The 12,149-nt window shown below is 40.6% G+C and overlaps 1 long non-coding RNA gene across 1 annotated transcript; it reads right to left on the reverse strand.

Moving 5' to 3' along the window:
- Positions 1 to 3,623: 3,623 nt before the first annotated feature.
- LOC144365847 (uncharacterized) lies at positions 3,624 to 11,714 on the reverse strand. Its single transcript, XR_013424578.1, has 2 exons — positions 11,589 to 11,714; positions 3,624 to 4,150 (listed from the first exon to the last, which is right to left on the reverse strand). It is a non-coding gene; the product is annotated as an uncharacterized LOC144365847 (long non-coding RNA).
- Between the last annotated feature and the right edge of the window lie 435 nt (positions 11,715 to 12,149).

Below are 12,149 nucleotides of genomic sequence, written 5' to 3' on the forward strand. Positions count from 1 at the left end.
CTCAGGGATTGGCACTATTCGCGATCAAAGTTCACTTGGAGTTCCAAGTTCCACCCTTTCAAAAAAATTTCATGTTTAACAAGTACTACAAGTTAAAAAACAAGAGAGAAAGGAAGAACAAAGTCAGTCTGCAAGAGGGCATCGCTCTAACAAACCCACAGAATTTTTAATTCTGGCCAAGATCCTACTGTTTGTTTTGCCTCTGACCTGCTAGGAGACCTTTAGCCACCAGCAGAAGAGCTTGGTGACTTAGTTTACCTCTCCATGAAAACATTTGCCTACTCCTTGAGGTTGTGAAATGAAAAGTCCACAGGGTTTTATGAACTTCCATGTTTGCATAATCTTTTCTCTAGCATTTAGTTTGTTGAGCTAATCCAGATGGGGACATGCAGCAAAACCAGAATTCAAATGAGCCAGGTGGAAGCAACTCACCATTATTGTGTTATGAAGGAGGCTGCGCCAAACTAAGTGATATTAGCAAAGAATAGCAGCTTGCACCACTTTTCTGAAATGCCGCAGTTTTTGGTGGGAATCTTTGTTTGTTATTCTTGTTGAGTGAATCCTTACCAGAATACACTTGGGAGAATAAATGTGAGACAAAGCAGGTTTAGTCTTTACTTTTTCTTATATTCTGATTAGAGGAAATAGTTTGAATCCAAAAGGATGTCACTGAGTGCAAATGCAATCCTGGAACCGGGCCGGCTAGGCGTAAATCTCAGGGGTTATTAATCTACAACCTTCAATTTGTAAATATGCAGGAGACTGAGTCAGTAGAAAAAAATAATTTTCAACATCTGTGGTGTTCTTTTTGTTCCAGATTAATTACACTGCTTGTTTGTTGATACTGACCAGAATTTTCAGTCCTCTGATGCTATGCTTAGAACACCATAAGTATTTTTCTGCATGTTTATCACTTATGTCCCATGCAACTTTATCTCTGTCGCAGTCTGTCTTTCTTAATTTATTTTGGGTCCCAATTTTGATCTTGTGCTAGCCTGTCTTAGATTTCTTGGTTTTCCTGTGATACTGAACAAGGTGTGTCTCTTTTTCTTCAGTATTTATATTACTTTTGAGATACCTTCTTAATACATAATCCCTGCACACACACACACACACACACACACACACACACATCATTCAATCAAAATGATGATATAAATGAAAATCTAAATGTGCTGTTTAATCATCTGGAGAGGTTGATAATTATTTTCAATCAGCTAGGATTGCTCTGCTAGTTCAAAGAATTATTAATGAGAGCCAAATTTGCTAATAAATTGTGATCAGCCCTTTTCTGTGAGGAGGGCAGATATCAAGGAAAGCCATTCCAGAAGATGCTATCTGGCCTTTACATCATACCTAATGAAGCCCATAGCCTCCCTCTGAGTGAGCCAAGAAACTGGCTGCTAAAATCTCTATCTTAAAATCCAAAAAGATACCTTTTTTTTCAGCTGGATTCTTGGCAGCTCTAAAGAGAGGGGAACCACCAAGCTACTCCTTCCTAAAACGGCCCAATTTGAAAGTGGGAAACGTGCCAGATCTCTGCAGCAGGCAAAGCAGCTGTAATGCCATCCCCAACCCAGTCAGTCCTGGGTCACTGTCCCTTCTTTTGTTCCTCCAACTCCACTCCTCACCATTGTCCTCCTGTGGCCCCCAAATGGCCAGAGAGCTCCTGTTTGGGGATCTTCATTCCCTTCCCTTTCCTGGCCCCAAGAACTTTCTCTCAAAGTCCAGCTGCTTCCGTGGTCTTTTCCTTTCTGCCAAATGCCAGCAAGGTCGGCCAGCTTTGGCTTTCCTTTTAACTTTGCTGCAATCTACTTCATTCCCTGGAGTCTTCTCTCTCCAGGCAGAAGAGGGTGAGGCACACGCTATGCCACAGCTCACTTCCTTCCTCCTCTGCATGATAAGCGCATGGAGAGCTGTTTTGTTTTGTGGGTTTTTCTGAGAATTGCCAAGGAGAAAAATAACTAAATAATTCATGTGGAAGAGATGTGACTGTACCTTATGCGATTGCTAGATTCAACAATGAACTTTTATTGATCACTTCCTACACTTCCATCACCACCCTCCGATCTCAGTTATTGTTCCCGAGCTACACTTCTTGGATGATCTTGGAAACGCCATTGGCCACTCTGTCCTTGGCAAACAGCTCACTAATCTCTTCTGTCAATAAGGAGGACAAAATAAAGAGCAGGCAGTGCTCTCTCCTTGGCTAATTTGTATTTCTCTACAGCTCCACACACCTGGGTAGCATATGTATTAAAGTTCTTCTACCTATGTAGACATCAAGATATCATAAATTGAATTACAATACACACATCTAATATAATAGAATTATTTGACATTGAGGTTATTTTGAAACTTCAGTGTCTGCTTAGTTTCCCATGCTCACTCTACCTGCTGAGGGTTTCCTGCTGGAATCTGATAATTTAGCATGTATCTAGTGATGTGCTCCTAAAGCCACTAGCTGACAAGAAAAAATAAACACACAAACAGAAAAGCCCTGATCCATAGCTTTTGCTGATTTCTGTGATGTAAATGGCTCTACCATGGTCAATTTCCTTAGTGGAATGATTAACAACCCACTAGCAAGAGCTTTTGCAAGCCAGTTGAGTCAGTTCTAGCAAACCACTCATCCTCCCAGTCTTTCCCCTTACCATGTTACCAAGTCCTTATTCTCCAAGGTACTGCTTTAGGATTTGGTTTCACTTGGAAAACCAATTATATTGGAAAATCAACATAGTAAGCAAATTCCAGTTATGTTAATGACTGAAAAATGCTGGATGTGTTAAGCCTGCCAGGGGTATCTGCCTGGTAAAGGTCCTCCACTCAATGGAAGAAATTCAGTATCAAAACTGCAGGTGGTCTCTAAGACTAAAGGCATACTCCTCAGTGACAGTGCCAAGAGAGACAGGATAAAGGACAGGCCAAATGCCAGTAGCACACAAAGTCACTGAGAGCATGGAGTCTTGAGTGAGGGTGCCAGGTTTGTGATATTAGACAGGTTACTTAACCTCTCTGAACTTTAGTTCTTCATTTATAAAATGGGGACATTTATATGGTATTTCATGACATCTAAGCTGTTCTCTATTGTCAAACATACCATTATTTTACGTTCCATGAAGAAGTTTTAGAATGCTGCCAATTAAACTATGACACACCCACTATCAAAAGTAAAACTCATTCCATTTTTACAAAAACTAAAGGGTGAAAGAAAATATATTTTAGTGTCACTGAATTATGGTACTCATCCCACATATGGTTGTTCAAAAGTACAAATGTAAAGTTCTTGGAACAGAGCTGGCACACTGGAGAAGTGATGGAAGATTTTGCTATTATAATATTGTTATTATTACCAAGAGATTAAGGAATAAAAAAAAGCAGAGTATCTGACTCAAAAATTAAATGTTCAGATTTCCTCCTAAGACCTATGTGTAAACTCAAATGGTTCTAAACTAACATTTTTCAAGCTATTTTCCTGATAACTGCATGAGCCTCAGAGACTGCGGTACAAGTGAAATAGAAATGAGGGTATGAGTGAGGTGAAAGCCAACCACATAAAATTCTGTCACCTCATCCAGAACCAACCAAACCAGCTCCATTTTTATCAACTGAGAGCCCTGGAATTTGATGTAATATTTCATTTTAATTGTGTTCTTGTGCTTAAAACATGTATGTAGTAGGCTGGAGCCAGCCAGCCTTTACAAAACACTTGTACCAGGTAGAGAGACAGCTTGGCATCACCACAGGAATGCTCTTTCCTAGTGGTAAGTTAATTCTCACTCAAAGTCACAGACCCCAGAATTCCATGCTCTTCTTGGTCATTGGGTGTGAACAGCTTCCTTCTCTTCCCTCTGGCAGCTGTGCTGTTGTCCCTGACAATGCCCTCTGCCAGACCATGTCCGTCACCTTTAGGACATTTCTGTCTTCACTGGAGCTGTTCAGATTTCAAGTCCAGTCGGCAACAAGTGTGGCAAGATCTTTAAATGCAATAGCAAAGTTTATACCCTAAATGTTTGTCCAGCAGTTCCCTTGGCAACAGTGCTCATTTCTGACAACTCACCTTGGTTACACTCTGCCAGAGATATCATTTGTCACACCCGTTCCCAAAACAGCTCAGGTGCCTCTCAGAACCCAACATTCCAAGCAGGAGCTAAAGTTAAAAACATAACACATTTTTTAATAGAGTTTTAAAATCTGCTTAAGAGTAGTTATTAGCCCCTCTAGAGATCCAAGTCAATGAAAAAATATAGGAAAAATAAGAAAATACAAAATGGTGCTGCACTGTGATTCCAACTATATAACAAGTGGATATGAATATGAAGAATACCATTTGAGTGGGCACAGTGTCACATGCCTGTAACCCCACTAACTTGGGAGGCTGAGGCAGGAGGATCTCAAGCTCAAGGCCAGACTTGCAACTTAGTGAGACGTTGTCTCAAAAAAATTAAAAGGATGGGGATGTAACTCAGTGGTAACACATCCCTGGGTTCAATCCCCAATACATCTTCCCCTCAAAAAAAAAAAAAAAACAAGAAAGGAATACTATCTGAAAATGAAAATAGTTATATTGTACTATTATAAAAAATGGAAATTAAAAATAATTTTGTTCTTGTTTGATATTATTATATTTGTTTTTATTTAAAATGTCAAAATACCTCTCATGTTTTCTTCATTCAACAAACATTTATTATACACATAATTTGTGTTTACCTTTATTTACTCCACCCTACACTCATTTTTTTTCACCTCTTTTATGTCCTCGGGTGTTTAATCAGTCCATTTATATCTGCACCTGTGTGCACATGCTTGCCCTCTCTAATCAAACTCTTTGATGACTAAGGACTGTTTTTGCCCTGTAAGCCTTAGCTACTCCCCTTCTGTGGATAATATATTTGAGTTACATAAAACAAGCTCAAGTTTGCATGTTCAATTTATGTACCAGATAAATTACAGGAATGGTACTTCACACCTTCCCCAACTAGGATTGGTGGTTCCCAAGACATTATAAGTAACATCTGAATTCCAAGCCACTGTTTTGAAAGGGATGCTGGAATTCATTTAGGATAAGTATAGGTATATCGAGCAAGGATTAATTAGAGAAGCAAAACCCCCTTGAGTAATATAAAATAAGGATTCATTATGGGGCTAGAACTTATGGTTTCCATGACTAGTACGAGGCATGAACTTGCTCTGGGCCTGAGCCAGCAGTAAGGAAGGAAAGCAGGACATGAAGTAGAAGAGAACAAGGAAAAGATAAAACCTGAGAGAATGAACTGGAACCCATGAAGACAAATTGGTGATGTGGTCATCACCTTCAGCCTCAATGATCAGATACCTTTATGGTAAAGTCAACATACTTTACCATGGTGTTGTATCTATATCTGTCTCAGGACTCTGAGAAGCCAAAGGAGGATCTTGTGGTTGCTGGAGAAACTATAATCCACCAGGTGAGATAGCAGATTAACATTAACATATGTGACTTGCCATTGCTCTAGAGCTTCATGCCCACTTTAGAGGGAAAAATATGGCTGCTGCTTCACCTTCACCTTCCAGATCTTGTTCAAGTCTCTCATGTCCAGACATTACCTGAAGCCATACAGAAAAAGACACTCCGAGAAATCGATTTCCACTTTAGCTAAACAGACCCAGTACGAAGTCACAGAAACAGAACCCTCCACCTCTCTCACTGGAGTAAGTTTGTAGAAACAACTGTACACATTCTACATGACATTTAATCCTAGGCTTGGCACCAAATCTTAAGCTTCCATAATTTCTGCTTGACTTTTTTAAGGGTTTCATTGGCGTGTATAAAGTTAGGGGTGAGTCAGCCCAACAGGAGAATCCTTACAGAAAAAGGATAAAAATTAAGAATCAGAACTTGAAATTATATAAATGTTCATGTCTTTTATTGAATAAAAAATAACTACTAGTAATGTAGAGAGGAATTTTCCAAATTTCTAATCTTTTCTGTCCCTGCAAAATAAAAAAAGATGAAAGTATGGGGGAAGGAGTAGGATGCTCTGTGCCTAAAGAAGTCATTTATGTGTTCACTAATAAAAAGCAGCCAGACATTCAGAGTATCTAACAGCTCCCTGCTTGGACCAGGCACCATGGTAATACAATGTCCTACCTGAGGATTGTCGTAAGAGAGATCAGGACAAGGGTCAGAATCAGTTTTCAGCGTGTTTGGATAGAGAGTCACTATGCAACAGCCTTACATCTATGCAAAATGCTGGCCACTGTACCCAAGTCTGGGCATGACCAAGGGCAGGTGGAGGACACTGATACAAGGAATATTCTCTCAGAAATAAGACAGCCCCTGGAAACCCCACTTCTAAAGTATACTTGAGATTCTTAGATTAAATATATATATGTACAGATATCCATCAAAAAGTCAGAAAACAGCCACTAAAAACATCATCATCTCACTTATTGTCATCATCGTCATGACTCCTCCTACCTGAACAATCTGCAAATAGCAGGACTTTATCCCTACACATAGATATGGAGTCCAGCCAAATACCTTTGTGGCCTAGAGCAACTACAGATCATGGACTCAGTCAACAGAAGTTGAGTGATGGATGAAAGCCAGAAAATTCTCTACTTTTATTTCTCCCACTCTCTGGAATAAGAACACCATGCTGCATTGGCAAATAATGATCTGTAGCAGCGTGCTTCTTCCTTTTCCAAAGGCAGGCTGAACATCTTTATTTTGGAAACAAGACATTTTTTACATTCACGAGTTGGGTTGGGTTTTGTTTTGCTGGTGTTGTTCCCGGTGTAATGATTATTCACATACACCTGACTAACCACCTGTCAAATTAAAAGTCAAAGGCCTCCCATCAGGAATTTTGTGGATTTATTTTCTCTGCATGGCGGCCTCATCAGGAATGACCAGTGAGAACCAGCTGGATGACCACAGCTGACTCATGCTCCATGGCCTACTACATTTGAATCCAGGTGGGTCCCAGGGAACTCTAATCCCCTTATGTGGTATTTGGATGAACTAAGTTGAAAGAATGGTGTCCTTCCCTCCTCTTATTTGGAGGAGGGAATATCACAATAACTTCCATCCTACTGATTCCAGTAAGGTTTATGTAACTGTAGTTGCTCTTATTCTGAAGCACCTGGTCAGAAACTTGAACTACTGTGGGTCATACATTTTCTTATGCAAGTTAGATGGTAATGCCAAAGATATGCCTTTATAATAGATTTTTACCAGGAATAAAGAAATATAATCAAGTAAAAGGAACCACGTTGAAGCCTTCATGAAAACTCTGGTGAAAGCATTTGGTTTTGCAGCCATTTCTCCAGGGTGAACCAATAAGTATTAAATGTATGCATGTTAAGTGGTAACGATTCTTCAAGTTAAGTGAAAACTCCAGTCATTTCAATATTTCACCAACCTACAAGCAGTTCAATTTTAAATTCATCTAATTTTTATTAATAATCATGATAGTGTATTAAATCATACTCATCAGTACAAAATAGAGCCTTTTAGCTCATCAGTATTTTGTACATTTATAAATTTTATAAAGTATAAGTACCCATTTGATAGCTACTATGCTTACAACAAAATAAAATTTTATTTTGGAAAAAATGTATTTGATTATTGGTCCTTTTCCCTAACTCATAATTCTCTTTCAAAAAAGATCACCTTCTTTTAATAATAAAACATAAATATGAAGAATTTAAAATATGTATATGAAAATGGATTACATCTACTTTTATTAAATATAGTAAAAATGTAACATCTACCATCACTAAGAACTTGCTATAATGCCATATGCTTCACTAAGCACATTATGTGAGGTGTCTCTCAATCCTCCTAGCACTAATAGGTGTAAATGCTGTTAGCATTAGACTCATTTCATACACAAATAACATAAGGTGTAGAGAGGTCAAGTAGATATATAAGGCTACCCAGATGGTAAGTGACACAACTGGGGTTTCAGTCACAGTCCTTCTAATCCTAAAGTGTGAGCTCTGGCCTCATGAATGAATGACCTTTAACCTCAGAAGGAGTTGGTAACAGATCACTCAGAGAAGGTGGTTAAAGATCCTCTCCCCAAGAGTATCCCTGTCCCCAACACACATATACCCTTTTACCACACCGTTTTGAAGAGTTTCCTGTCGTCCCTGAAAGACTCAGGGTTTCCTTGGGGTTCATAAACCCTAAATTATGGAATGCCAATGTAGATATTTCCTTAAGTATCAAAGTGTGAGGATTTGATTGTTGACTCTCCGAGGAGCTGTGCTATGCAAATGAAAATGTTACAAGAATGTGGAGAAAGAGTGACCCAGATACTAGGACACCTGGATGCCCTGCCTATGGACAGAGCCAGTGAGTCAGAAAATAAGGGGCCCTGCCCTATGGTGTCACATTAGCCTCTTTCAATTACCATAAGAAACAAGGAAGGTATGGCTGTTGTATGGAAAGAACCTCAGAGAAAGAACAGGAACTGAGGTAGGACCAGACCTCTCTGAGCATGATGCTGGATCAGAAGATTGTAGATCAGAAGATTGCGCTGGTTTGATCACAACTCTCCAGATACGGTACCAGGACCATGTGTGACCCCTATGATCTATCTTTGCTTGTCCACTCTGTTGTCTTCTTTATGACCTACTTATTCTGACTCCAGATTGGATTTCTCATACCTCAGGGGCTCCTCTGTGTAAGCGCTATCTCCAAACTTTTACAAACTCAGATTCTACTAAAGAGCACTATTTTTTCAGAACTTCAGTTACCATGACTCCCCACATCTCTTACTTTACCTCAGAGCTTCTCTCTTGTGTCTTTTCAGCTACGCTTTCCTCCACAAACTAATGGAGTTAATTGTCTCATTCTCAGCATTTCCCTGTTCAAAAGCCTGATTATAGCTATAGCTAGGTTTTCTGCATTAGGTCAAGCTGCAGGATTTTCACCAGCTTATCATTTGGCTATGTTTAGATGCCACCTTTAGTCCAGACAGAAGTAACTGGTGGCAGAGAGAGGTGTTTGTTTGTTTGTTCCTGTGGAACTGAACATGCTCCTATGCTAGACTGGCCTGAGGTACTTTCCTCATTAGCAGATGTGGGTCAGGGAATTTCCTATAGACAGGTATAGTGATAAAATTACTGGCAGAGACCCTTGGGATAGGCTGGCTATGGGAGATTTCTGTGACACCTCACATACTTAAAACTGGTTCCATCTAGTGTCAGATCCCACACAATCAACTGGGTGTATTTAGGTGGGAACTTAGTGGCAGTAGGAATCCTCACTACTGATGAAAGGCCAAGAATTGAGGGAAACACCTGAATCTGAGACAAGCCAGTTGTGCCCAACAGTGGCCTGCCATTCAAGATGTCTGTGCCAAAGGATTTTTGTGTCAAGTTTCAGAACACACCATTTCACTGGTTGCTCACTGAGCCTTTTAAGGATGAAGCGGCTTAAAGGGCACTGTAACACAAGCACTATGACAGAATTACAGAGTAAAACGGAACTTCAAACATCATGTAATCCACCCATACGTGTTGTGGAGAGGGAGACAGAACCTGAGAGTAGCTAAGTGCTAAAAGGGAAGTACACAGAGACTCGTCAGCAAGTTACCTCTGTCTGGACTAAAGGTGGCATCTAAACATAGCCAAATGACAGCAAGCCGTCCCTTGCTGTCATTGAGTGCTGCCATTTTCTAGCAAAACAGAAAAAAAGAGGAAATCCTGGAAAGCAATATATCATGCTATCAATGTTCAGTTCCAATGTGTGTGTATCTGCAGGGTCTCTCCAAGCATAACATAACATATTTGGAAATAATCCAAGATCATAGACATCATGTGTCACTCAGTTATGTGCATTAACCACCAGTCCTTCATCTGAACAGTGGACTCATCATGCACCCTTCATTTATCTAGCAAACATTAACTGAACATCTGCTTTCTTTTAGGCTCTGAATGATGTATAACAAGTCTCAACCCTCAAAGAGCTTTTATACTCTAGTAGAGGGTGTAAGTGCTACACCCAAGGGATTATGGAGATAAAGAACGAAGAAACAGCCAGGCATGATGGCACACACCTGTAATCCCAGCAGCTCAGAAGGCTGAGGCAGGAGGATCAAAAGTTCAAGGTCAGCCTCAGCAACTTAGGGAAGACGGAAGCAACTTAGTGAAACCCTGTCTCAAAATAAAAAAAATAAAACGGGCTGGGGATGTGATGTGGCTCAGTGGTCAAGCATCTTTGTTTTCAATCCCCAATACTGAGGTGGGTGGGGAGAGAGGAGGAGAAGGAGAAGGAGGAGAAGGAGAAGGAGGAGAAGGAGAAGGAAACTGGCAGTACACCTAAAATACAGAGGTCAATAGGAAGATAGAGTGGGACTGGCAAAAGATGAGGCTAATTACCAAAGAACATCACAAACCATTCCCTCTGTCTCTGCCAGCTCCCTGTTGTCTATGGAAAGAGCAAGAGGATGGCAAGCTCACTGCAGAAGCAGGGAGTGTGTACATAAGGAATATGGTGTGTGTGTGTGTGTGTGTGTGTGTGTGTGTGTGTGTGTGTGTATGTATGTGTGTGTGTGTGTATGCACTCTAAGGACCATAAAGCTCATCTCAGCCTTGGCAAAATGGCACAAGCACCTGAGAATAAAGAGCCCATGATTAGTAGAAACACCTTGTAAAAATATTTGCTCCTGAAAAACTAGGTCTCTGAAATGTAAATGCCTTACCAAATCTGCAAGTCTGGGAAATAAACTTCCTGAATTTATCCCCCTTGGTTTTGGACAATTGTGTCAATGTCTATATGGAGAGCTTAGTTCTGGAGCAAGAAGACTAGTTAGGAGCTTCTTGCTGGGGTGGTGGGACCAGAGAGAAGGGGGCATATTCTAGAGATTGTTAAAGGTATAACTGAAAGGCCTTGAGGGTTGCTTCTGAGCTTTAGGGAGAGGGGATGTGAGAAGAAAGGAATGAGTAAAGAATTTAACCAAGTTCCTGGTTGGGGTGGAAAAAGCAGGAACCAGTAAGTTTGGTTTGGGAAATTGGAGAGAGTTGTAGTGAATCAACCAAGCATAAAGTCCTTGTAGAACCCTGGTCTGCAGATCAAGAATTCAGCAAAGGCATCAGCTAGGAATACAAGCATCAGCCTCCATACAGGAATGGTTCTTAAAACAGAAGAGGGAGGGCTATCAGAATTATTTATGGAACTTCCTCCAACTTCACCCACCATCCCTAAGAAATTCTCCAGTGCCTTTCCTCCCCACCCCTAAGCCCCACACCCTTCCAGTTCTTAAGCTCATCAACCACCAGCAGAGTAAATCATTTGCATCATGGTGGAGTGAAGGAGAGGAGAGCAGGAACATTCCCCTCAGGACACTGACATTTAAGGTTTGGGGTTAAAAAAAAAAAAAAAAAAAAAGTGATAAAATAGAGCCTGAGGACCTGCTGCTACAGCAAAATAACATAAATTCAGAGGATTAAAAACAACAGAGGGGCTAGAGTTGTAGCTCAGTGGTAGAGCATTAGCCTAGCACATGTGAGGCACCGGGTTTGAAACTTACAACCACATAAAAATAATTTAAAAATTTAGATATTAAAGGAAACAACAGAAATTCTTTTCTCACCATTTTAGAGGCAGAAAAGTCTAAGATGGAGGCAAATGCGGTGTCTCATGGTGAAGACCCACGTCCTTATAGACAGCTGTCTTCTCATTCTGACCTCACATGGAGAAGGGGCAGGGAGACCAGGTGCACTCATGAACGGCACTAATCCCATTCACGAGGCCTCCAGCCCCAAGACCTAATCACTTCCCAAAGTCCCCACCTCCTAATACCATGACCTTGGAGACACAGGTTTCAGCATATGAATTTTGAGAGACAGAAATATTTAGATCATAGCATTAAGAAGTATTGGCCCAAAGTGTTACAGAAACCCAGAAAGGATGTGAGGTGCTTTCTGAAATACAAAATATTATATATGAGCAGTGAGAATTATTTCCACTTGAGGCTTTCCCTACTTTACAAGATCCTCCCTGTCCCCTCCAGGTCACCCTCCTGATGTTCCAGAGCATCAAGTGGTACCTCAGGGCAGAGGCTATGTGTATTTGGCCTGTGCTCAGCCCCAGAATAGCACCTGACTGGCAGGAGGCAGGAACATGGGCTGGAGGAATGAGTGGATGATTAGGA

This window comes from Ictidomys tridecemlineatus, chromosome 8 (genome assembly GCF_052094955.1).
Source record: "Ictidomys tridecemlineatus isolate mIctTri1 chromosome 8, mIctTri1.hap1, whole genome shotgun sequence".
NCBI lineage: Eukaryota > Metazoa > Chordata > Mammalia > Rodentia > Sciuridae > Ictidomys > Ictidomys tridecemlineatus.